Source organism: Gekko japonicus, unplaced genomic scaffold, assembly GCF_001447785.1.
Source record: "Gekko japonicus isolate JY-2015 unplaced genomic scaffold, Gekko_japonicus_V1.1 scaffold725, whole genome shotgun sequence".
Lineage (NCBI taxonomy): Eukaryota > Metazoa > Chordata > Lepidosauria > Squamata > Gekkonidae > Gekko > Gekko japonicus.
Genome location: NW_015172575.1, coordinates 681,066 through 706,175, shown reverse-complemented (window position 1 = coordinate 706,175; position 25,110 = coordinate 681,066).

The window sequence follows — 25,110 nt, the reverse complement described above, 5'->3', positions numbered from 1 at the left end:
CCAAGGTTAATCAGTGAGCTTTGTGGCCAAGGAGGGATCTAAACCCAGGTCTCCCCCATGACCTAGGCTTTCCAACTCTGGGTTGGGAAATTCCTGGAGATTCAGGGATGGAGCCTGGGGGGGTTGGGGAGGGGCTTCATTGGGGTATAGCCACAGAGTCCACCCTCTAAAGCAGCCATTTTCTCCAAAGGAACTGATCCCTGTATGGAGTTCTGTAGTAATTCAGAAGTTCTCCAGGCCCCACCTGGAGGTTACCAACCTTGCCCCCATCTTAGGCCAGCACACAAAGTACGATACCACACCGCCGCTTAACCTCAGGTAGTGGCTTCCAATCCCAGCTGCTGTAACTCTATGTGAAAGAAGTCAGCGTGTGGTAACTGGGTCAAATTTTATTCGCGTGTTTGCAGAATAATTCCCATTCTCAGCACCTTATGTTCGCTTCTGTGTCTTGTTCTGGGCTCATTAATCTGTGCTGTTCTGACGACACACCCCCCCCACTGCAGCTTTTAAATGCTTCCTGGGAAACTGGGGAGGGGGGAATGCATCCCTTCATCATACTTTAACTGCTCAAGTTGTGAGAACAGAATGACAAGCACGGGGAAGCGGCTTTTCGTAGCTAGAGTGAATTGACTGCAGGGGGAAAGTTCACTGCAGCTTTTAAATGCTTCCTGGGAAACTGGGGAGGGGGGAATGCATCCCTTCATCATACTTTAACTGCTCAAGTTGTGAGAACAGAATGACGAGCACGGGGAAGCGGCTTTTGGTAGCTAGAGTGAATTGACTGCAGGGGGAAAGTGAAAACAGGATATTGTGCTGCGGCAGAGCAGTACATGTGGAGTCGATCACTTAGAATCCAGCTTCTGCTACCGTTTGGCTTCTGCTGTTTCTAATTCCCCCCCCCTCCCTCTCCCTCTCTGATGTGAGAATAGCTGCACCTCTTTCAGAGCCAGGGCCGATGGCTGCCAGGTACTGTCTTAGACTGGAAGGAAACAGAGACATTTTCTCTTTGCCAAATATCAAAGAGAGAGAGAGAGAAGAAAGTAGAACTCTATTTTTCTGCCTATGGCTGTTGGTAGGTGGTCTACAATCGGGACATAGACCTTTGCAGTCGGAGTTCATGTCCATATGCAGCAGCATCAAAAGATACAAGTCCTTTTGCCCTGACCTGGATAGTCCAGGCAAGCCCAATCTCAGGAGATCTCAGAAGCTAAGCAGGGCCAACCCTGGAAAGTATTTGGATGGGTGACCTCCAAGGAATACCAGGGCTGGGACACAGGTAGGTTATCAAAGCACCTCTCTAAAATGTTCTGGCCCCACTAGGGGTCGCCAGAAGTCACCATGACTTCTGGGCTCACAAGCACACACACACACACAATACTCACAAAGATATTTTAAAAAATACACAAGTCCTTTTCAGATGTTACATGTGAATACCAGGAACCTGACAACCATGCATATTGGGAGCATCTGCTGTCTAAACAGAGCCAACATTAGTGTTTTGCATGTATATACAGCTCCAGGATGGGGCAACCAGAACCCTGAAAAATTTAGCAGTCACTTTGCACTTATTGAAGGTGTGCGTGCATGCAAAACACACGTGTTTTCCCTGTTCAGGCAACATGGCAACCATGTGCATTGGGACGATCCATGTGCAGACTGGATGCTCCTGGTATGTATGCATGTAATGTCTGAAAAGAAACTATAGATATCCTGTTCTCTTGGGATGTGGTTGCATTATGGCTCCCCTACAGGAAAAATCCATGCACATAGAAAATGAGCATCTCGGGGAAATCTGCCTTCTTCTAGATAGACTGGATTTCTCAGTGCAGAAAGTTCTTTTTTTGTGAGAGTATTCGGGCATGAGATCCATTTACCTGCAATGTCAAGGTGGGAATGTGCAGGGAAACCTGGACCCTGTGTATGTGTTGTGAGGGTGCAGATCGACTCTGAGTCCAAAGGTCCAAGAATGTCGACTGTATGCTAGTTCTGCAGACGCTTCAGGGTATCTGCACATGGCGTTTGTTGCAACGTTTCAGTGTCATTCGCTTTCTTGACCACAAGCAAGAAGGGTTTTTTAAAAAAATATCTACAAAGCATTTTTACTGCTGGGAAAACTTACAATTACAAAGTCGAGGCTTCGAGGCCGCATTTATGGTGCTGCTGTGGATGCCGTCCCCCTTTCATCTCGCTGACTCCCGCCATAAAAGCAACAAGTGTGGTTGCTCCCCAAGTCCGTGTGGTGGGTCCCGGTGCCAAGGAGAGGCGTATGATTTGCTACCGTGGCGAGGGCTGCGGCTGGCTCTGGGGCAAACTCCCTGGCAAGCCGCTCTGTTGACTTTGCTGGCAACTCTTCAGAGACGGCCGCGGGGGTTGTTTGGGATTCAGGCTCTTGCTGGTTTGGCTCCCCTTCCTGGCCTGGCCTCCCTGGACACAGCTCCCCTTTGTCTTTTGCCCTGCGCCCTGCAATTCCCCCGGCACAATTAGGACTCTCTCAGTTGCTTTGTTTCTATCTTTGGGCAGCTTAACACATGGGGTAGTTATGTTAATTGCATGTCACTGAAAGTGCCTGCATCAGGCTTTTGGGGCTTTGCCCTTTGGGACAAGCCTTTAAAATGAAATGTGACATTATCTGATGCTCAACTGGGGATGGGAAAGCTTTTTGCAAGTTGGCAAATTGGGGCTAGGAGAGAGCCGGGAAGCCTCCACGCTGCCTCCTGTGCCTCGCTGGGGCTGACCAGATTCCCCACCGGGAGCTGTGCCCGTCATCCCAGCTCCTAGATATGTTTTAATTCATAGCTTGGTTGTTCTAACCAGGGGCCATGGCAACTTCATCCCAGGCAGCCCTACGCAAATCAGCAGTCCTGCCGTGTTGCACAAACAGGCACCAAACATCTGCCAAGGCGCTGCTTTGCTTCTGAGTCTGACATGGTTCCCTCCCCCGCCCCTTATACTCACGGGATAGTTAAGATAAGGGGTGGGGGGAGAGAGCTGGTGTAATGTAGCACCTAAGAGACTGAATTACATGCCAGGAAGTCCTTGGTTCAAGTCCTGCCTTTGCCATAAACATAATAGACACCCTGTGGCAAGAGGCAGGACACGCTCTCTCAGCGCTACGTCTGCCATGCTGGAATAATAACACTGACTAGGGTTGCCAGCTCCGGGTTGGGAAATACCTGGAGATTTTGGGGGTAGAGCCTGAGGAGGGCAGGGTTCGGGGAGGAGGGGGAGGGGGAGGGACTGCAGTGGGATATAATGCTATACAGGCCCCCTTCCAAAGTGGCCATTTTCTCCAGGTGATAAAAGTCAACTCACCTGGAGATCAGTTGTGATCCCAGGAGATCTCCAGCCACCACCTGGAGCCTGGCAACCCCACCAATGATGACTTGACAGACTTGTTTTATTTAGATCTTTTGTATCCCGCTTTCCTCCCCAATGGAGACTTAGAGTGACTCATGACACTGTTCTTTCACTCTCCATTTTATCTTCACAACAAACAGCCCCGCGAGGCGCACTAGGCCGACAGACAGTGTTGGGCCCAGAGGTTCTCAGCTTCCATGGCAGAGTGGGGATTTGAATCTGGGGTCTTCCAGATCCTGGTCTGACACTCTGACCACTACACCACACTGGAAGTTGGAATAAGAGCCAGTGTGCAACTGGGAGGCAATAATAATTAATAACTACTGTATGGCAGTGTGTGTAGTATAGCCAGGAGATCCTAAGATTGCCTGGCAGTCATAAGTTTTAGCTCTTCAACATATTGCACCACTAGGTGGCAAGCTAGACTTGTTTTTAAGGCAAGAGACGTTTCAGAGGTGGTCTGCCATTGCCTGCCTCTGCATCACACAGTGCCCCTGGTATTCCTCGGAGGTTGCTCATTCTAGCCAGGGCTGACCCTGCTTAGCTTCCAAGATCTGCCAGGATCGGGCTAGCCTGGGCTATCCAGGTCAGGGAGGTACAAGTAGGGGTCCGAGGGACTAAGATCTGGGAAACCCAGGCATGAATCCCCACTCTAGTACAGAAACTCCCTGGGTGACTTTTGGCCAGTCATTCTCCCTCAGCCTAATCTACCTCACAGGGTTGTTGTGAGGATAAAAGGAAGGGGAGGTGAATAATGTCATCTTTCTGGGTGACCTGAGCTAGTCATTCTCTCTGTGCCTAACCTACCTCACAGGGTTGTTGTGAGCATAAAACCAAGGAGGGGAGGATGACTTTGAGTTCCCACTGGGGAGAAGAGTGGGCTATAAAGGAAGTAAATAAATAGATGACAAGTGTGATAGGAAGTTCTCAAGCTGTTTTGCCAAAAATACACAGGGACTTTGTAATGTGTAGATGGAGCCTGAAGTTTGTCTCTAGGGGTGTATTTGTGCCATTCAAGGTGGGTTAACTTACCAAGATGCTGAAGCTGCATGCCCTTTGAATAGGTTGTCAGCCGGGTTATAACATTTCCACCCTTTTTTTGTCAAGGTGGGTTAACTTACCAAGATGCTGAGGCTGCATGCCCTTTGAACACTCTGTGCAGGAATAGGTTGTCAGCCTTGGGGGAGGGGGGCAAGAGTGGGAGGGCTTCTCGTGTCCTGGCCCCACTGCTGGACTTCCTGATGGGACCTGGTATTTTTGGCCACTGTGTGACAGAGTGTTGGACTGGATGGGCCATTGGCCTGATCCAACCTTGGCTTCTCTTATGTTCTTATAAGAGGGAATTAGATAAACATATGGAGTAGAGGTCCATCAGTGGCTATCAGCCACAAGGTACAGATATGAACTCTCGGTCTGGGGCAAGTGATGCACAGTATTCTTGGTGCTTGGGGGAGGGGGGCAAGAGTGGGAGGGGCTTCTGGTGTCCTGGCCCCCCTGCTGGACTTCCTGATGGGACCTGGTATTTTTGGCCACTGTGTGACACAGAGTGTTGGACTGGATGGGCCATTGGCCTGATCCAACATTGGCTTCTCTTATGTTCTCTTATGTTATAACATTTCCACCCTTTTTTTCTTTTTTGAAAACAAATTGTTTTGGACAAGGATCCCCAGCGTTGTTCTGGGAGGTGCCATGCCCCCCACCAACACTTCTCCTGGCACCCAGCAAGTATTTTCAGAAAGTGAGAGGTGGGCTCTTGCCCAGTATGGCTTCTGATGGCGCATTTGAAATCTGATTGAATGTAAAGATTAAAATAACACTTCAGCAATAGTGCTGGTTTCATTCTCTCTCTCTGAGACCATTTCCGCAGTAGTGAAATTCCGTGCATTGACATTTTTAAATCTGCACATTATGTGAAATTTTCTGCAGTAGATTCTTCCTCACTGGGTGCAAACGTGAAGTTTTCTCCTCCTTTCCCCACGTTTTCGGAACTCACTAAAACTGGGGAGTCTGAAAATGCGGGGAACCGGGCGAGACGGCCGCGGCTTTCCTTGTAGCCCTGCGGCAACTGGCCATGGGTTGTACCTTCACAAAGGTGGAAGAGAATCTTCTTACGCAATTCGCGTGGGGCATCAGCAACCAGAAGCTGCGAAGAAGGTTGATCGGTACCGCTGACATCATGCTCGATGTTGCCCTCCAACTCGCCATCGCGCACGAGGCCTCTCACCGAGATCGTCAGCCAACAGCAGCTCGCCTTGTACTCCTTGACACAGGCCTCAAGAACTCAGAAGAGGATGATGTTCAGCTCGTCCGCCAACCGTTGTGCCGGAGGCCACCAGGTCCCGAGACATCAGGATCAACCGGGAAACACACAGGGCGGCCCTTGTGCGCCAGCTGCGGTGAGGCGCACGAGCGCAAGTCTTGCCGTTTCCACGATGCGACGTGCCACACCTGTAGGAAACAGGGCCATCTCGCTCGTGTCTGTTGGTCAAACAGAAGCCGGCCCCCCGCGTACCTGCAGTGATGGCCGGTCCATGAGGAGGTAGAGGTCGGATGTCTCCGCATCCATCTCGTGGGATTCGGCGGCCTGGCGGCGTGGCTAGTCTGAAAATGCGGGGAAAGATGAAGAAACCTTCGGGTTTGCACCTGGTGAGGAAAAATCTACTGTGGAAAATTTCACAGTGTGCAGATTTAAAAACGTCAATGCGGGGAATTTCGCTACTGTGGAAATGGCCTCTTTTCCCGTGTGTTTTTAAAACTGACCCCTTGTATCCCCTGCTCTTGGGCTTCCCAGGTGGCCATTTTGAGCTTGCGCCCATCACCCTGTGTCAGGATCCAAAATGTGCCCTCTGGTTCGAAAACTTTGGGGACCCTCATTTAGAAGGCGGCCCACTGTTTCCTATATAACAGGAGCAAACCTATTCAGGTCAACTCTTACTACCAGGAAAGAAGAAGAAGTTGGAGGAGAAGAAGAAGAAGAAGAAGAAGAAGAAGAGATTGGATTTATACCCTGCCCTTCACTCAGAGTCTCAGAGTAGCTTACAATCTCCTTCCCTTCCCCTCCCCACAACAGACACCCTGTGAGGTAGGTGTGGCTGAGAGAGCTCTTTCCAGAATTGTCCTTGAGAGCTCTAACAGAACTATGGCTTGTGGCAAGTGGAGGAGTGGGGAATCAGGCCCAGTTCTCCCAGATTAGAGTCCGCGCACTCAGGGCCGGCCTGAGGTGTTCCTGCACCCTAGGCGAGCGCAGATGCCAACCTCCCGGTGGGGCCTGCAGATCTCCCAGCTGGCATGCAGCGCCTTGGGGAGGAGCTCTCTCTCTCTCCTGCACCCAATGAGGAATGGATAGACTACGCAGGGAAGAAGCAGATGGGGGGGAGCGGGGGGCGCCCTACCCTTCCGAGGCACAAGCATGCGTCTTCCAGCTCTGCCGGGCCCCTCGAAGGGCTTCCTCCTTGCCAACTTTTGCAAAGTGTGCATGCGGAGCAGGGGGGCACCTGGCTGCGCTCTCGGGCATGCTTTCCTCCTCCGCAAAACCCCCGCGGTGCCTGTCCGCTAACAAAAGCCCAACTCAGGCGAGGCAGCAGCCATGCACAGAGGCTCACCTAGCCCCACTGAAGCACAGCACCTCTGCCCGCCCCTCAACCCGCACCGGGCGACGCAGGCGTGGGACTCCATGTGGGGCTGGGCTTGCCAGCTTGCCCTTTTTTGGCCCCCCCTTACCTCCGAGTGCCCAGCTGCTCCCCAACACGGCGCCTGGGCTCTCTCTCTCTCTCTCTCTTTCTCGCCCGCCTGCCACCTTCTCAGTCAGTTTCACTTTCACTGCCCTTCCTTTTCTTGGCTCTCCTCTTCCATTTCCCAGCGGTGGCCAAGGAAGAAGGCGCCTTGCGGCCCCCCTCCCGTCCCTCCGTGAGGGCCGGCGGCACATCTTCTGCCAAGCGACTCCCTCCTCCCCGGGCGCCTGCATGCCCAGGAAAAGGAAAGCAGCAGGAAGAGCTAGAGAAAAGCAAGGCTGCACACACTGGGGCAGTGGGGGCGGCTCCTCCTTCTGCTGGTTCCGCCGCGGCGCCTGGCTCCATGGAGCCAGGCTCCTAGTGCCGGAAGCACGCCGGGCTCCTGTGGGCTGTGCCACTGCCTTCTTCCACCATGCTGGCCAGGCGCGTCAGCGGCCACCCCTGCCTCTCCTTCCACGCCCTAAGAGCTGACCCGCACTCTAGGCGAGTGCCTAGATCGCCTAGTGGGTGAGCCAGCCCTGCGTGCACTTAACCACTACACCAAATTGGCTCTCTTAGGCTCTTTTAGGATTGAGGTGGCACCAGTGTTCCCTCTAAGCTGAGTTAGTGTGAGCTACCTCACAGTTTTTTAGCCTCCGGCTCACACATTTTTGTCTTAGCTCAGGAAGGATGGCTCCAGAGCAATCTAATTTATGCAGTAGCCAAATCACTCCCTCACAACTTTAATGCCAGTAGCTCACAAAGTAAAATTTTTGCTCACAAGACTCCACCGCTTAGAGGGAGCATTCCCCAGACAGAATGAATCCCCTGAAAAACAACAGAACAAAGGGAAAAGTGTGTGTCTGTGTGTTCAGCACAAAAGCAAGAGCAGCCACCGAATTTCATACTGCGAAGGGGACATGTAAAACACCCTCTGGTCTTTGGTAGTTCCGCGTGTCTAGGACGTGAGCCTGAAGCCCTGCAGACCCCCCCCCCCATGTTAATCGGGAGGTTTTGATCTTTGCCCGTAATCAGATGCCGGCAGCCTGGACTTCAAAGCTGGAGGTGACGCAGATGGTTTTGTGAAAGGTCCTCAGCATTTCAAGGCTCTTCCCGTGTCGGGGGATTACAGAGGCAGCCGAGGTCGCTGACGGAGAAGGTATCGCTTGCTGGATGGTCACCCCTTTGATACCTTCCTGATACGTTGGCTTTTCCCCCTCCTGATTCAAAAGGGGATCCTGTTTCTTCCTCCCGGCAGTGCAGAAGGATTTGCAATGTCATGTTGTTGCTACGGGGGGGCCTTAAGGAAGAAAGATGAATGAAGCATCTTCGAATCCACCTCTCTTTTCAGTTCAGCCGGTCTGTTACGACACTGTCATTCGATCAGATGTGAAAAATGGGGTGTCGCGCAACAACATCCAGGCTGCACGGGGGCAAGGTGGGGGGGAGGGGGGGTGCTACTGCTGAGCCAGCCTCCAGAACTGCCCACACAGGAAAAAGAAAGGGTCCCGAGCTCTTCTTCAGAGACTGGCTTCTCTCTTGGAAGCCGTTGAGCAAAGAGGGGAGGAGAAAAGGCCACAGGCGACCGGGAACATGTTATAAAGCATAATGAGCATTAGTTTCATGTACACAATTATGCTTTGAGCTGAAAGCCTGTAATTTGCAAAGGTGTGTCTCAGCAGGAGAGAGAACCGACGGGGTTTTCCGCAGATTCCGCAGAGGCCTTAGCTGGCTCCAGCAGAACAATAACAGAAAAAAAAATCGTTTCCCAGTGCAGCTCCACACCTCACAGAAGGCGCCGAGGAGCCACTGTCCAAGGCACCTGCCCATCTGGGCTGCGTGTGCTCTCACATAGGGTGGCCGGCCTCCGGGTGATGGCTGGAGATCGCCTGGGATCATAACTGATCTCCAGGCGACAGAGATCAGTTCACCTGGAGAAAATGGCCGCTTTGGAAGGTGAGCTCTATGGCATTGTGTATCACTGATGTCCCTCCCCTCCACAAACCCCACCTCCCCTGTCTCCACCCCTAAAACTTCCAGGTATTTCTCAGCCTGGAGCTCAGGCGGACATGAAGGGAAATTCATATACCTTCTCTGCAAGGCTCCAAATGTGGGGATAGTCTAGGCACTCTCTGAAAGGGGCAGGAAGTCCCTTGTGCATCCACATTTCAAGGCTTCTGTTATTGCTCCAATCCATGCTGCTCCCTCGGCTTCCTGTTCCTGGTAGCTCCACTGGTCTCCATCCCACTTCCCCCAAGGAGGCCACTGCAACTTCTATCTTAATGGCCATTTCCCCCAATTCTCCCTTGCTTCCATCTTTCCACTGCCTTGCCATGAAGACAGGCGCAGCATAGTCCAGCTCTCCCGTTAAGATCAGCTTCTAAAGCCCTGCTCTCTGTGCCCCCAGGTGACAACCAAAGACAGGGCTTTTTCAGTGGTGGCACCTCACCTTTGGAATGTCCTCCCTCTTGAGGCTCACCCGGCACCTGCCTTACTTTCCTGTGGGTGCCAGACCAAATCTTTTCTGTTTAGCCTGGCTTTTATATGAGGGTGTTCATCTTTTAAAGCTATTCTCATGCTCTGCTTCTTGTCCGAAGAGTTTTTTTTATGGCTATCACTTTAGGCTTCTTAGTGTTTTTAATTTGCAAAACTTCTTTATCCAGTCTCTGGAGAGGTGGCACATAAAGTTTCTAAAAGCCACAAACCCCCCCCCTCAAAAAAAAACACCCCAGAAGTGGGGTTTAGCTCTTCTTTGGCTTCTGATATATTACGAGATGCTGTCCATAGATTTCAACCTCCTTTCCACATCCATCAGGGCAAGAAAATGGGCCTATTGTTTCTTTTTAAAATCTATGCTGAACACTAAGAACAGATACAAATGAGAATTTTTTCGCCAGCAGGAGCAATTGGGGGGGGGGGAGAGACTGTGGAAATCAGCATTGCATGATGTTGTTACATGATTACTTCCGAGTGTACTGGAAGCAACATCACAGCATCACAAGCCAATCCAGGCATTCTGCAAACCTCTATGGTCAAAATGATAGATATCTGGGAAATTCCTAGACTGTTCCATGAGACTGGTTTCCCTGTCCATTTTGCCCCCACTGCTCCCTCGGGCTGCAGAACACAATGGAGGCCAGGGGCAGGAAGTTGTCCATTATAGTGGCAACCCGGCAAGCCTAGCTAGGTGATTAAGTGACACTACCCTTCCCCAAAGAGGCACAAGATGAGTACTGAGTTGGACAAGGTCTCATATAAGTTTGTGTGGCTGTGCTGGGCTTAATGGTAAATGCATCTCAACAAAGAGCACCTTGAAACAGCACTTGCACAGATGATACGTATTTATTGCCCTGCAGCTTCTCTAATGCTGCACTACTAAATATGAAGGACATTTTACGAAGTCAGCAGGATTAAATTCCTAGTTAAAAAGTGCCAGTGCTCAAGGTGTGGCTCCTGTTGGACAGAAGAGATGAAAGTGATGGTGGTGTGAGGTCAGGAGTACGGCCAGGCTTCCTTCCCGTAGGCTTTGTTCTGGTGCAATAAAGGGGAAAGACCACTGACCTGCAGATTGGGTGACAAGCAGCAGAGGGCTGGCAGGGTCAGAGCACACAGGAAGGCTTTCCCACTCCCCTGTGTATGGAAACAGCACATCGCTTTGACGCATACTGGTGGCTGGTAGGGAAGCAGCTTTCAAGAGGCAATAAGGAGGTGCAGCCGACTGACAAAGCCATTACAGCACCTGATCTACACATGACAGGGTACACAGGTTGAGTCCAGGATCCCAGTCCTGGGTCAGAGTCAGATGTGAGTTGCAGGTTCCCCTCGATTCTTGCACACGCTCGGCCTGACTCTGATTGCAACTGCAGCGTGAATGGGGGACAAGCCTCAGCATTTCTCCCTGCATCATTTCCCAAACCTGAAATGGTTTGTGGGGGAGTAGATGGCAGAGGCAAACACTGGCAGAAATCAGGCAGGGGGTTGGTCTAGAAGCCCAATGACAGCCTGGACGTATGGGATGCATTAGGGAAGAGGTCTCCAACGGGGTGCCCGTGGCCCACTGATTACCTTTCCTGGTGCACACCAAGAGTTTTTGGGAAATGGGTGGGACAAAATGGGGCTTTTGCCCAGCAGAGCTTCTGATTGGCCACTGGAGATCCAATTAGCTGTGCAGATTAAAAAACAATAAAAGCATTGCTTCAGCAGCAACTGCCACCACAGCACGAGGATCTTCACTGTGTGACTGAAGGTAAACTGTGTGTAAGCCAGAAAACACTTTTAAACAGTGTGTTAGTTTCAAAAGTCATCCTGTTCAGCAGAGCTTCTGCCTGAAATGTTGAAGGATTAGTATTGGAATTATGCACAACCTCACTCCCTAACATTTTGTTGTCAGCTCTGCCGCCTGCAGCAGCCATTTCTTTGTTGCGCCCACCACCCTGTATCACAATTCCAAAGGTACCTGCAGGCTCAAAAAAGCTGGGCACCCCTTCCTGAGAGGTATATGGAAAGTAGTGGGATAGGATTGGTGCCAAGTGCTGATCAGCCTGGCCACAAGTCAACACAACATCCTTCCACTCCAGTCTGGTTTCCACCCTGGCCAAGGGATGGATAGGATGCTGGTCACCCTCACTGATGGCCTCCAGAGACACCTGGATTGTGGCAGAGTGGGACTGCTGCTGCTCTTAGATCTGATGGCAGAGTTCGAAATGGTGGATGACGATCTTATGTTCCACTGCCTCGCTGACATTTGGGGAACAGAAGAAGAAGAAGAAGAGATTGGATTTATACCCTGCCCTTCACTACCCAAAGGTGTCTCAGAGCGGCTTACAAACTCCTTTCCCTTCCCCTCCCCACAACAGACACCCTGTGAGGTAGGTAGGGCTGAGAGAACTCTTGACAGAAACTGCTCTTTTTCGAGAACAGCTGTGCCAGAGTTATGGCTTGCCCAAGGTCATCCAGCCAGGTGCAAGTGGAGGAGTGGGGAATCAAACCCGGTTCTCCCAGATTAGAGTCTGCGCACTTAACCACTACACCAAACTGGCTCTCACACCAAACTGGCTCTCTACAGGGGATTGCCTTGCAATGGTTTTCCTCCTTTCTCTGCGGTCCTGGACCAAGGGTGGTGCTCAGTGAGAGGGTCTCCCTGCGATACCCACTGGAATGTGGAGTGCTGCAGGGGGTGATCCTCTCGCCAATGTTGTTTAATATCTATATGCACCCTCTCGCCCAGCTGATCTGGGGGGTCGGGCTGGGTTGCCCTCAGTATGCTGATGACATCCAGCTCTATCTGTTGTTGGGCGGCTGCCCAGGCCCCGCCCCAGAGAACTTGGACAGGGCATTGGGGGCTGTGACTAGGTGACTACAACAGAGTCAATTGAAATTAAATCCAGCAAAGATGGAGGTCCTGTACCTGAGTTGGGAGGGGGTTGGATCAGGAATCCCTGCCTTGGATGGCACATCACTTGTGCCAGTCCAGAGGGTGAGGAGCCTGGGGGTGATCTTGGATACCTCACTTTCTATGGAGGCCCAGGTCACCACTGCTGCCAGGTCTGCCTTTTGTCATCACTGGCAGATCAGGCAATTGGTTCCCTATCTCTCCCCCCAGGACTTGGCTAATGGTCACTTCCAGTCTTGATTACTGCAATGGTCACTTCCAGTCTTGATTACTGCAACTTACTTTACACAGGCTTCCCTTGAGGTTGATCTGGAAACTCCAGTTAGGTCAGAATGCAGCAGCGTGCCTGCTGACTATGTTGCCTGTGTGGGCACATATTCAGCCGGTGCTATGCCAATTGCACTGGCCACTGATTGAGTACTGGATCTGTTTCAAGGTGTTGGTATTGACCTTTAAAGTCTTGTGCGAACCAACATATCTAAGGGACCAGGAACCAACATATCTAAGGGACCACCTTTCCCCATATGTGCCCCGGAGAGCTTTGTGCTCAGCAGACCAGCATCTGCTGGTTGTCCCTGGCCCAAAGGACATTCATTTAGCCTTGACCAGGGCCAGGGCCTTTTCTGCCCTGGCCCCAACCCGGTGGAACATGCTCCCACCTAGGGTTGCCAAGTCCATCTTCCACCCCCAGCGGGGGACTTTGGGGGTGTTCCTGGAGGGGGTGGGGCATTCACAATGTGATGATGTCACGTTGGGGATGTCTGCCGCCCCCCCCCCACCCGCCCATGCACCGGATCTCCAGAAACGGCAGTTCCCTGCAGTTAAAGTAGCCAGCAGCCGGCGTTTCCCCTTTAAGAGCAGCTGCGTTTCCCTTTTAAGAACGAAGCTGAGAGAGATGGGTGGCTGTGGGTGTTGGGGGTGGGGCCAGATGGCCGGCGGCGGGTAGAACCCCCCCAAAAAACGGGGGACCCCTGGCAAACCGGGGGGGTTGGCAACCCTACTCCCACCTGAGATCAGGGCCCTGTGGGACCTATTACAGTTCCTCAGGGCCTGTAAAATGGAGCTGTTCTGTCAGGCCTTTGAGTGAGGTGGCGGATATCCATTTATTCCATCCACTCAGCCTCCCTTGCTGAAGCTCTCCATCCGACATGGCCCATCTGAGAAGACTTTATAGTTCGATTTACAGGCAACTGCTCCAGTTTTTCAAGAACACTGTGTCATTTACAGTGCCATCTGCTCTCAACTTATAGTTCCTTGTTTTTAACTGTTTTAACTATTTGTTATACCTGTTTCAATTGTTATCACTGAATTGCTGTTGTAATCCGCCCTGAGCCAACTTTCGGGGAGGGTGGAATAGAAGTTGAACAAACAAACGAACAAACCAGAATGGAAGAGCCATGTTAATGCTGACACACTATTATACCCTGGGGCCCATTGTAACTTCTCTGGGTCCAAGCAGGGGACTGTGTGGGCAGAAACAGTGACCAGGAGACCCAGGGGCAACAGCAGCTGGAGAGAGGAAGGGTATGCAGAAGTCTCTCTGTGTACCTGAAGCAATACCATATCTGAGAGAGTGGGTGGAGGTGCCGTGGAGTACAGATTCTTTCATGGTCTCTACCAGGGGTCAATTGGGGCTGGAGCACGCCAGAGCACTGCTCTGGCAGCCCAGGAGCTGGCACAAATGGCGGTGGCGGCAAGCCCCGCCCCCAGCTTCCCACGTCGAAGCACTGTGGCCAGGGGGAGGCCCGAAGAGGCCCGTCGCTGGCCTCCCGGGGCCTGTGCTGGAGCGCTGTGGCCCAGGGGAGGCCTGAGGAGGCCCATCGTCGGCCTTCCGGGGCTTGCACTGGAGCACTGTGGCCTGGGGAAGGTCTGAGGAGGCCTGTCGCTGGCGTCCCAGGACCCACGTCGGAACGCTGCGGCCTGGAGAAGGCCTTGATCGTGGTAAGTGAGGGATCCGCGGGGGGGCTTGATGGGGGGTGGAAGAGCCTTCTTCCCTCTCCCCATCTCTTTGCCCTCTTTCTTTCCCTCCTTTCCTTCTCTCCTTTCCTTTTCTTTCTCTCTTACCCTTTTCTTCCTTCCTTCCTTTCTCTCTTTCCTCCTTCTACGTCACGTCTGGGCAACGGAATAGTGCAGCGCCTGTGTTTTCCCTGCAGGAATGGTCCCGCGAAGAACTATACATCCCCCGCCGAATTAAGGTAAGTACTTGGGAGCCTTGAAGAGGACAGACTGCTGAGCTCTGGGCAGCAGGCTGGCGGCCATCTTGATCATGCAGCTAGGCCTGGCTAGATGCAGAATGCTGGTGGTAATGAGATATCCTTAGAACCTTATGTAACTTTCTAAGCTTGGAATGGCCTCCTCTACTTCAACATATAGCTAGAGTACATTTTAGAACCAGGGACAAGGGATGCGATTATGACCAACTTTTATTTGTCCTTCTGGTTGCAGATCTGGTGTTGTGCTAAACCATTGTCTTTTTAATAAATATGTTGAAGGGGAGGCTTTTGAAGATGCCTCCCCCCCTTTTTGCTTCCCCTTTTGACATCACTTCTGGTTATGTCAGGGGACCTGGCATATGCTAATGAGCTACTAGGCTAATACCTTATGCTAATGAGCTCCTGCAGATCTTCTTCTACGAAATGACCCCTGGTCTCTACCATATTGTCAATCACAAGCTTGCCAGTAAAGAGGTGACAGGAGCAATTGGGGGGGGGGGAGAGACTGTGGAAATCAGCATTGCATGATGTTGTTACATGATTACTTCCGAGTGTACTGGAAGCAACATCACAGCATCACAAGCCAATCCAGGCATTCTGCAAACCTCTATGGTCAAAATGATAGATATCTGGGAAATTCCTAGACTGTTCCATTAGACTGGTTTCCCTGTCCATTTTGCCCCCACTGCTCCCTCGGGCTGCAGAACACAATGGAGGCCAGGGGCAGGAAGTTGTCCATTATAGTGGCAACTCGGCAAGCCTAGCTAGGTGATTCAGTGACACTACCCCTCCCCAAAGAGGTACAATATGAGTACTGAGTTGCACAAGGTCTCATGTACGCTTGTGTGGCTGTGCTGGGCTTAATGATAAATGCATCTCAACAAAGAGCACCTTGAAACAGCACTTGCACAGATGATACGTATTTATTGCCCTGCAGCTTCTCTAATGCTGCACTACTAAATATGAAGGACATTTTACGAAGTCAGCAGGATTAAATTCCTAGTTAAAAAGTGCCAGTGCTCAAGGTGTGGCTCCTGTTGGACAGAAGAGATGAAAGTGATGGTGGTGTGAGGTCAGGAGTACGGCCAGGCTTCCTTCCCGTAGGCTTTGTTCTGGTGCAATAAAGGGGAAAGACCACTGACCTGCAGATTGGGTGACAAGCAGCAGAGGGCTGGCAGGGTCAGAGCACACAGGAAGGCTTTCCCACTCCCCTGTGTATGGAAACAGCACATCGCTTTGACGCATACTGGTGGCTGGTAGGGAAGCAGCTTTCAAGAGGCAATAAGGAGGTGCAGCCGACTGACAAAGCCATTACAGCACCTGATCTACACATGACAGGGTACACAGGTTGAGTCCAGGATCCCAGTCCTGGGTCAGAGTCAGATGTGAGTTGCAGGTTCCCCTCGATTCTTGCACACGCTCGGCCTGACTCTGATTGCAACTGCAGCGTCAGCATTTCTCCCTCCATCATTTCCCAAACCTGAAATGGTTTGTGGGGGAGTAGATGGCAGAGGCAAACACTGGCAGAAATCAGGCAGGGGGTTGGTCTAGAAGTCCAATGACAGCCTGGACATATGGGATGCATTAGGGCAGAGGTCTCCAACATGGTGCCCGTGGCCCACTGATACCTTTCCTGGTGCACACCAAGAGTTTTTGGGAAATGGGTGGGACAAAATGGGGCTTTTGCCCAGCAGAGCTTCTGAAGAGAAGAGAAGAGAAGAGGCTGCCATGGTTTAAAAATATCCTGGAGATTGGGCGGTCTGTGTGCTCTCAGGGAAGCAGAAACACATCCTCCCACTTGGCTGCAATGGGTTGCCTTACTGCCTAGATAAGGAGCATTCTGTTCCACAGTTCTGCACCCTGGCTAGAAGAGCCTGCAGTTCCTTCTTCCAACAGGCAGCCCTCCTTGTGCAGGAGGGGAGAATATTGCCTGCCGCAAGGTAATGTGTGCCAAATACATATTTTACTCTCCCCCATGTGTGCTGCAGAAACCCACCAGGGCTCACCTCCATGTTTCAAAACAGAGATGTGGCATACCTTAATTTCCTAGGTGGGGCAGGGATGTCCATGTAGGGAATTCAACATGTATGAAATGGCACCCAGCCAGAAATGATGCACTGGCAACTGTAGGTGTGCGCTGAGCAGTAAGTAAGCTCTGTGCCTGCAGAGAACTAGGTAATTGTGATGCTCTTGGAGAACACAGCTATGGCACGCCTAATGCTTATGACACGACAAGCCCGGATCTGTACTTAACAGGCAAAAGATTACAGTGTGTTGTTCACACTTTTGTGGGCAACACAGCGGGAGATCTGTACATCTAGTAATTATGAAAGAGAACATTTATTCCCATTGAAAACAGGAGCTTCATAATCCAGAAATAACTATGAGTGATGTTTAAAAGGAGGAGTTGACCTATGAGTAAAGAAAATGTATGAGAACAAAGAACGCCATTTTCACATTTATGGGGCACTCTTAGCACTGGTGACAATATGAATTTTTGCACTGGTCTAATTTAGCATCTTTTAAAATATATATTAGATATAGATATAGATAGATTTATTGGGATGTTTAGCCTGTACCAAATTTCTAAAGTTCACTGAAGGATGGGTCATAGACAATGCTTTCTCTAAGCTGTGGAGTCTTCTATTAGCCACAAGGTATAGATAGGGACTCTGGGGCAAGTGATGCTCTGTATTCTTTGTGCTTGGGGGGGGCGCAACAGTGGAGGGCTTCTAGGCTGATTCTGCACAATCACTTGCTCCGATGTCACCCCCCAATAATATCTTACAGAAATTGATCAGTTCCTCACATATTGGTCCGGGTCAGCATTTGATCCGAATCTAATGGCGTTTCTCCCCGGATTTTCCATCTCCGATATTTTCAAGTTCTTTTTTTTTTGCGCTGCGGTGCTGAAGTTGGGCCATTCCAGTGGGAAACTTGCAATTCGCGGCTGTCCCCCTCTGCCCCTTTAACGCCCCTTTGTTTCTTTCCCTCCCCTTCACTTTCATTCCCGCCTATCAGCACCTCTTCACCTCCCTCCTGCTTCTCTCTCCACACCGTATCTTTCATTCCCGCCTATCAGCACCTCTTCACCTCCCTCCTGCTTCTCTCTCCCCCCCCTCTCCTTCCTGCCTGCCTGCAACCCACCCCCCCTTCGGCGTGCGCAGGAATTTTTTTAAAATTTCCCTCCCCGTGTTGTGTTGCAATGCAACAATGGGCCATTGTTGACCGGCATTTAAATGTCCTTTTATATGTCCGTATGCTGTTTTCTCATTTCTGTTTGGCAATTCACCATTTGTGTAAAGGTTTAAGCATTCTTTTTCATGTTCGTATACTGTCTTTCCATCTGCCCCCTCCCCCACTTCCTGGCTGCACCCCCCCTTCCTTGGTGTGCGCGTACTTTTTCCCTTCCAGCGTTGTGTTGCAATGCAATAATAGCCCATCATTTACTAGATGCAGCAATGGGCCGTCTTCGACCAGCGTTTAAATATCCTTTTACATGTCCGTATGCTGTTTTCTCATTCCTGTTTGGAATTCACCATTTGTGTAAAGGTTTAAGCATTCTTTTTCATGTTTGTATACTCTTCCCATCTGCCCACCCCCCCACTTCCCGGCTGCATCAATGGATGCTTTTCGCGGGCATCGAGGGTCAAAAATTAAAGGGACCAATTGGCGTTTCAGTGGGCAGTGCATTACAATGCAACCCCGCCTCCATTCAAAACAAAAAGAAGGGAGAAGAGAAGGGAGGGGGCTACAGATTCGGGGCAAGGTGACATGCGGAAATGAACACCCAGATTTCTGTAATGCGGAAATGCACACATAGAATCGGGCCAATTAGACCCGGGGGGGGGAAGGGGGCAAAGCATTAGTACAGACTCGGCCCTAGTGTTCTGGCCCCAGTGCTGGACCTCCTGATGGCACCTGGTATTTTGGCCACTGTGTGACAGAGTGGTGGACTGGAAGGGCCATTGGCCTGATCCAACATTGGCTTCTCTTATGTTCTTATGTGAGCAAAAATTCCACTTTGTGAGCTACTGGCATTAAAGTTGTGAGTCAGCAATGTGACTCCTGCCTAAATTAGTTTGCTCTGAAGCCATCCTTCCTGAGCTAAGACAAAAATGTGTGAGCCGGAGGCTAAAAGTCTATGAGCTAGCTCACACTAACTCAGCTTAGAGGGAACACTGGTCATAGAAGTCAGAGGGAATTATTTCTAGGTTAAAGCAAACAGCTGTTTTGTGGCACTTGAAACACTTATTGTACAATAAGCACACTTCATGAGATGCATGAAGTGCATCTTCAGTTGACAGATAGAGTTGCTATAGTTATATATAGTTGGCAGAGGAGGAGCTTCTTTATTCTGGCCTGTAAAGATTCAGTTGGCCCAACCACCCCCTGCCTAGGGGGATGGGAAATGGAAAGGGAGAGGGTGCTTACCACCTTGGCCTGCTGAGCAGCAGCTGCTTGAATTTCATCTGTACTTGCCCTAAACCTCCCCCGGCCCCCCAGCTGCCCCCGGAGCGCTGATTTAGCGATCCGCACTCCGGGGGCAAGTTGGCTATTAGATATATAGATAGTTATATATCGTTATATTATAGTTGGCAGAGGAGGAGCTGTTTATTCTGGCCTGTAAAGATTCAGCTGGCCCAACCACCCCCTGCCTAGGGGGATTGGAACTGGAAAAGGAGAGGGTGCTTACCACCTTGGCCTGCTGAGCAGCAGCTGCTTGAATTTCATCTGTACTTGCCCTAATTTGGGTACATTATGGGGGGGGGTATATTTTCCAAAAATACTTCCTTCCAGGCCTAGAGTTTTTTTTGTCTGCAGCAGCAGTCTTCACCACCATCTTGGAAGCCATGGTCAGGACTAGTTGCTTGGAGTATCCTTGGCCTTCCCAGAGCTTTCCATTGTTACTTGCAGCATATTGTGCCCAAGGTTAGCCTCTTGCCCCAGAGCTTTTTTTTTGTAATCGCTAAAGTGAGCCTTTGGCGTCTGGGTTTGTCAGGAAGGGTGCCTGTTGGAATTTATTGGAGGAGGAGGAGGTTTTTATATCCCACTTTTACCCCACTTTTCTCTACTTTAAGGAGTCTCAAAGTGGCTTACAATCGCCTTCCCTTCTTCTCCCCACAACAAGCACCTTGTGAGGGAGGTGGGGCTGAAAGCCTGTCAGGCTTCATGTGGAGGAGGAGTGGGGAATGAGACCCAGTTCTCGAGATGAGAGTCGGCCACTCTTAACCACTACACCATGCTACCTTTAGTTATTAGTTGTTCATGTCTCAATGTATATAGATTTTGGGTTGTGATTTTCAAGACTTTCAAGTCCTGTGGAGACAATTAACTTCTGTTTCAAAGCACCAGTAAAACCAAGAAAAAATGTAAAATTTTAAAAAGTTTTCACCTGGCACTTAATAGGTTAGGTACCGGGTGAACCACTGTGAGAAAGGCATTCGTTCCATGGCTGAGGGGCCACAACAGGTAAAGCCCAGTTTCTGGCAGTCATCCACCTCATCTACACAACAACTAGGTGATACAAATGAGCTCCATGCACACACCAGAGCTCCATGCGTACAATGAATGCTCAAACACCCACTAGAAATGGTTATATGTTTTCCAAAGAATCTAGCTCTTCCCAGCATGTAAATAAGATCAAATCATGGTCATCTTCAATTCTGTTTTAGAGGGGTTTAATACGTTGTTCCTTCAGGGCTGAAAAGATGGAAAACAATGCATTGATGGCTCCATCCAACTTTCCTGCTCTAATTCCAAATTTAGATGCAGCCCTGACAACTCCAACTTCGCCGTACTTAGGCAAAGACAGCATCAGATGACACCTGGTGCAAAACAGGAAGCACAAAGACCACATGCTCAGGCACAGACCATACTGCCCCCCCCCCCCAAATTAAACACCAAGGAATGGTTAAACATGTCATTAACAGAAAGGGCTGAACTAAGAGATGCTTCTGACAGCTGGTTCAGATCACAGCTAGACTTGAACTCTGATGCATTTCCAGTGGAAATGGATTCCAGAGCTGGAGCCAGCCGGTTGAAACACCCAGCCAGTTCTTCTCAGAAGAGCAGGGGTGGGCATGATTAGAAAGGACACAGGAAGAGGGAAAGGCGTTCTTGGGTATCAGTGGGACTTTTAGTGTGTCACTCACAAACCCACTGAAGGTACATTTGGAGAGAGATGGCATCGAGTTGGCAGGATTTATCAAGCAAAGTACCCACAAGCCACATGAAAATGGGGGCAATTCCCTTCTAGTCTAGAAGACGAGGAGGGGGGGAGGAAATTTTATTTATACCCCACCCTTCACTCAGAGTCTCAAAGCAGCTTACAATCTCCTCTTCCTTCCCCTCCCTATACTAGACACCCTGGGAGGTATGTGGGCCTGAGAGAGCTCTTTCAAGGACTGCTCTAGGGAGAACAGCTCTGAGAGAACTTGTGACTGACCCAAGGTCACACCAGCAGCTGCATGTGGAGGAGTGGGGGATCAAACCTGGTTCTCCCAGATTAGAGTCCACGCTCCTACCCACTACACCAAATTGGCTCTCATATAATGTATGTTTGAGATACCTTTCCTTTCACATTTCCTTCTTGAGGATACCACCAATGGGGAAAGTAGCTACTTGGAAGGACTTGCTTAAGAATCCTAGAAGGTGATTCTCATTTTTGACTATGAAGTGTCTTCTCCAGGTTAAGAACACATGAAGCTGCTTAATGCAGAATCAGACCACTGTCTACTATGTCTGGTCATGGCTCTCCGGGGTCTCCGGTCAAGGTCTTCCACATCACCTGAGCCTTTTTACACGGTATGCTTGTCTAATGACCTCCTCCCAACTCCAACCCAACCCAATTCAGACATCCAATATTTATTGGACAGCATTTGAAATCCTCCATGACTTTTTAAATTACAGTTTTTACCTAATGGTGATGTTGCCATACTGAAGATGAATGAAAGAACTAAACCTTCAAGAGGAAGGGGAAGTGACCTATCTAGTCTGAGTTGTTGTTGTTGTTCAGTCGCACAGTTGAGTCTGACTCTTTGCGACCCCATGGACCAGATCACGCCAGGCCTTCCGGTCTTCCGCTGTCCTCTGAAGTTTGCTCAACTTCATGTTCGTTGGATCTATGACACTGTCTAACCATCTCATCCTTTGCCGTCCCCGTCTTCTTTGACCTTCAATCTTTCCCAGCATCAGGGTCTTCTCCAGGGAGTGCTCCCTTCTCATTTAGTCTATTCCATCTAGTCTGAGTACCATATGCCAGTTTCCGAGTCACTGGGGCTTTGTAGCCTTGGTGTCTGCACAGCAGCCATGATACCTGATTATGCTTCTTCTGCCCCCATTATCCCAGCAACCAACAGTCCCAGTGACTTCTTTTAAGGAAACACACTTGAGTTAACTATATGTCACAAAATACATGGAGTCTGGTGCTCTGTGTCAGCTAATACTGCTTCTGTTTCCCATAAGAAGAGTTTTGATTAAAGGAATGCCAAAGAAAAGGGAGCCTTCAGAAGATGGTGAGAAGGAGCTCCCTGTGTTATTTGTTTGGGTAGCATTTATATTTTGTCCAGCCATCACAATAGCATAAACATATAGCTGTGACAATATCAGTAATTCTACATCACCAGCTCTGCTGTTCCTGTATCTTGCCTTTACTTTGAGCCCATACTAAGGATGCTTATGCCCACCAGTTCAGCTCACATCCTGTATGGCTGTTCATCAGCCTGTTCATGGGCAATCTGTGCATTGTTTCAACTATCTATATTTCAAATAGCCAAGGGTTCCTCTGCATGCAGATATCTAAATCTGCACATCGGGACCACATGGAGGGTAAACAGATTTTCCTGCACACTTGGAACACTCCCCAAGTGTGCAGAAAAATCTGAAATGTTGAAAAACTATATGGGAGATACATAACCCCCCCCAAAAAAAAGTAAAAGAGTGTTCCCTGCACATGCGCAGAGAATGCACTTACCACTGAGAACTGGCAGCTGGGCTCACCGCCATTGCCGGTGTCATGGGGGGGGAGAAGTCTTGGTGGACCAGGCAGCTGGGAGCCGCGCAGGGCTTGCCACCATTGCTGCGGGCTGGGGCGGGGAGAAATCTTGGTGGGCCAGGCAGCTGCGCCTGCTGGGGTCACCCGTAGCCTCCTCCTCCTCCTCAGTGCGGCGCTCCTCCTGCTTCTGCAGGCTGGGAGCTGTGCGGAATACTCCCCCCCCACACACAAGTATCGTGAGTCCCGCTTCTTGTTCCTTCCTAATAGTACACCACAACTGGCCTTTGCACATGCGCATCTTCACACAGCCTCATTGAGTTCCACTTCCCCCATTGTTGCAGTCCCATGGCTTTGCTTAGCAGGCAATTATTTACATAGGTTACAAATCCTACATATCAGTCATAAATAACTGCTGTGTTTTTTTTAAAAAAATCCTACCATTCAGTGTTTGGCAAAGTAGTCCTTGGTGATATTAATTTATGACTGTTGACAGGCAGTTCTGCAAAAGCCCAACGCAAAGCTGTCTGGCTAGCCTTTTGGTTGTTTGGTGTCGAACCAAACAGATCCGGCAATCTGCTCGTGTCTGATCAACCGTGTCCAACATGGTAACTCTGATGGTAGAACATGTTCACTGCAGAAATTCATGGCATGCCCCAGCCCATATCAATAGTTCTAAAAAGCCCTTGAATGTTCTGTAAGGAGGTAGCCAATGCCAGCTTCACCTGTTCTGGGTCCGAGTCCGGGGTCTATTCCAGCATCAGCACAAAGGCATCAGTTGAGCTCTTGGTGTGATCCTTCAGCCTGATCCTGCTTGTTTTAGGCCACCCCAGGCTCTCCTAATGAGTTCTTTTCCCAACCAAGAACAAATGGAAATGGATTATATATAGCCCACCCTAGCTATTATTTTCCTGATTGTTATAATGACAAAGAAACAAATCCATCCAAGAGGACTTACGAGGCCCATTGTGATCTGTGATTAATTTACACTTACCTATCATTAAAGCTGTGCTTAAACCGAAGTCTCCAAGCAGATGCCATTGAAGCTGTTTATTGTCTTGATTTATTAAAAACAGCAAGAGCTGCCAAGTGTCAGTTTCCTACAACAGTACAGCTAGCCAAATGTCAAGCAGGCCTGATAGAAAGCCACGATAAGCCTACGCTATGAATACTTTATTGAGTAATGTGTACCATTAGGAGGATTATTGCAAATTATTATTGACATTCTGTTTGTACGTGAGACTTTTTTTTTTAAGGGGAAGGATCAGGAAGGTTAACTGTTCAGAAACAGTGAGAACTCTGAACACTCACGGTTACGGGAAGTGGTTCAAGGATGAAGGAAGAACATTTTCTTCTCCACGTTTCTGATGTTTAGGATTTTTAAATGGAAATATGCAATAATCTATGGCCACAATCCAGCACTTGGGTGCTTTGGATCCTGTCGCAATTAAAAGGTTTAAGCATGCTTCCCTCTGTCCCATAACTGCAGCCAAAATATAATAATACACAGCCACATGGAATTGCACGTTATACATAGTTCCACAATGAACTTCCCCCTCCTGCGATTTATTTTTTACAGATTGCAACCATTAGTGGAGCTGTGATTTTAAAAAAAAGGCAGGCCAGGGGAAAATGGGGTGTTTACCCGTTTTTCTCACTGAAGGTCACCCTGCACTGTGGAAAACTATGGAAAACTAAACTTTCCTCAGTGTCTGTGTATGTGTGTGTAGGACCCCGTCCTGTGGCAGTCTGCTCAAGCTGCTGCATGGTGCCTTTCTGTGCAGCACTTCTGGGAATTTTTTTAGCACTTTTTGGTAATGGCGGTCATTCTGGGAACTACAATTCCCAGAATACACTGGAGAGAAGGAAATGGAGGCATACTGATGGGAGATTCACTGGATAGAGCTTACCCGTCCTTAGCTACAGCTTGCAACCATGGGGGCCCATACTTAGCCAGGTTGACTGGGGTTCTTGACTTTCACCCCAGAGTCCAATGAGTATGGGAAATTCCTAAAGATACAGGGGTTGAGTCTGGGAAGGGCAGGGTTTGGGGAGGGAAAGGACCTCAGTGAGGCATAATGCCATATACAGTCCACCCTCCAAAACAGCCATTTTCTCTAGGAGAGTTGATTCGTGTAGTCTGGAGAACAGTTGTAATTCCATGAGATCTCCAGGCCCCACCTGGAGGTTGGAAAACAGCTTTAGCTGAGGTTAGATAGGCTCAGGGGTTGTTTCGTAGAAAAAGAGCTAGGGGAACTCATTAGCATAACTCATTAGCATATGCCACACCCCCTGACATCACCGGAAGTGTGTCATAAGGCCACACCCCCTGACATCACCGGAAGTGTGTCATAAGGCCACACACACCACCCCCAACGTCTTAGTCTTAAAGGTTAGTCTTAAAGGTGCTATTTGTTAGTCTTAAAGGTGCTATTTGAACTCTTG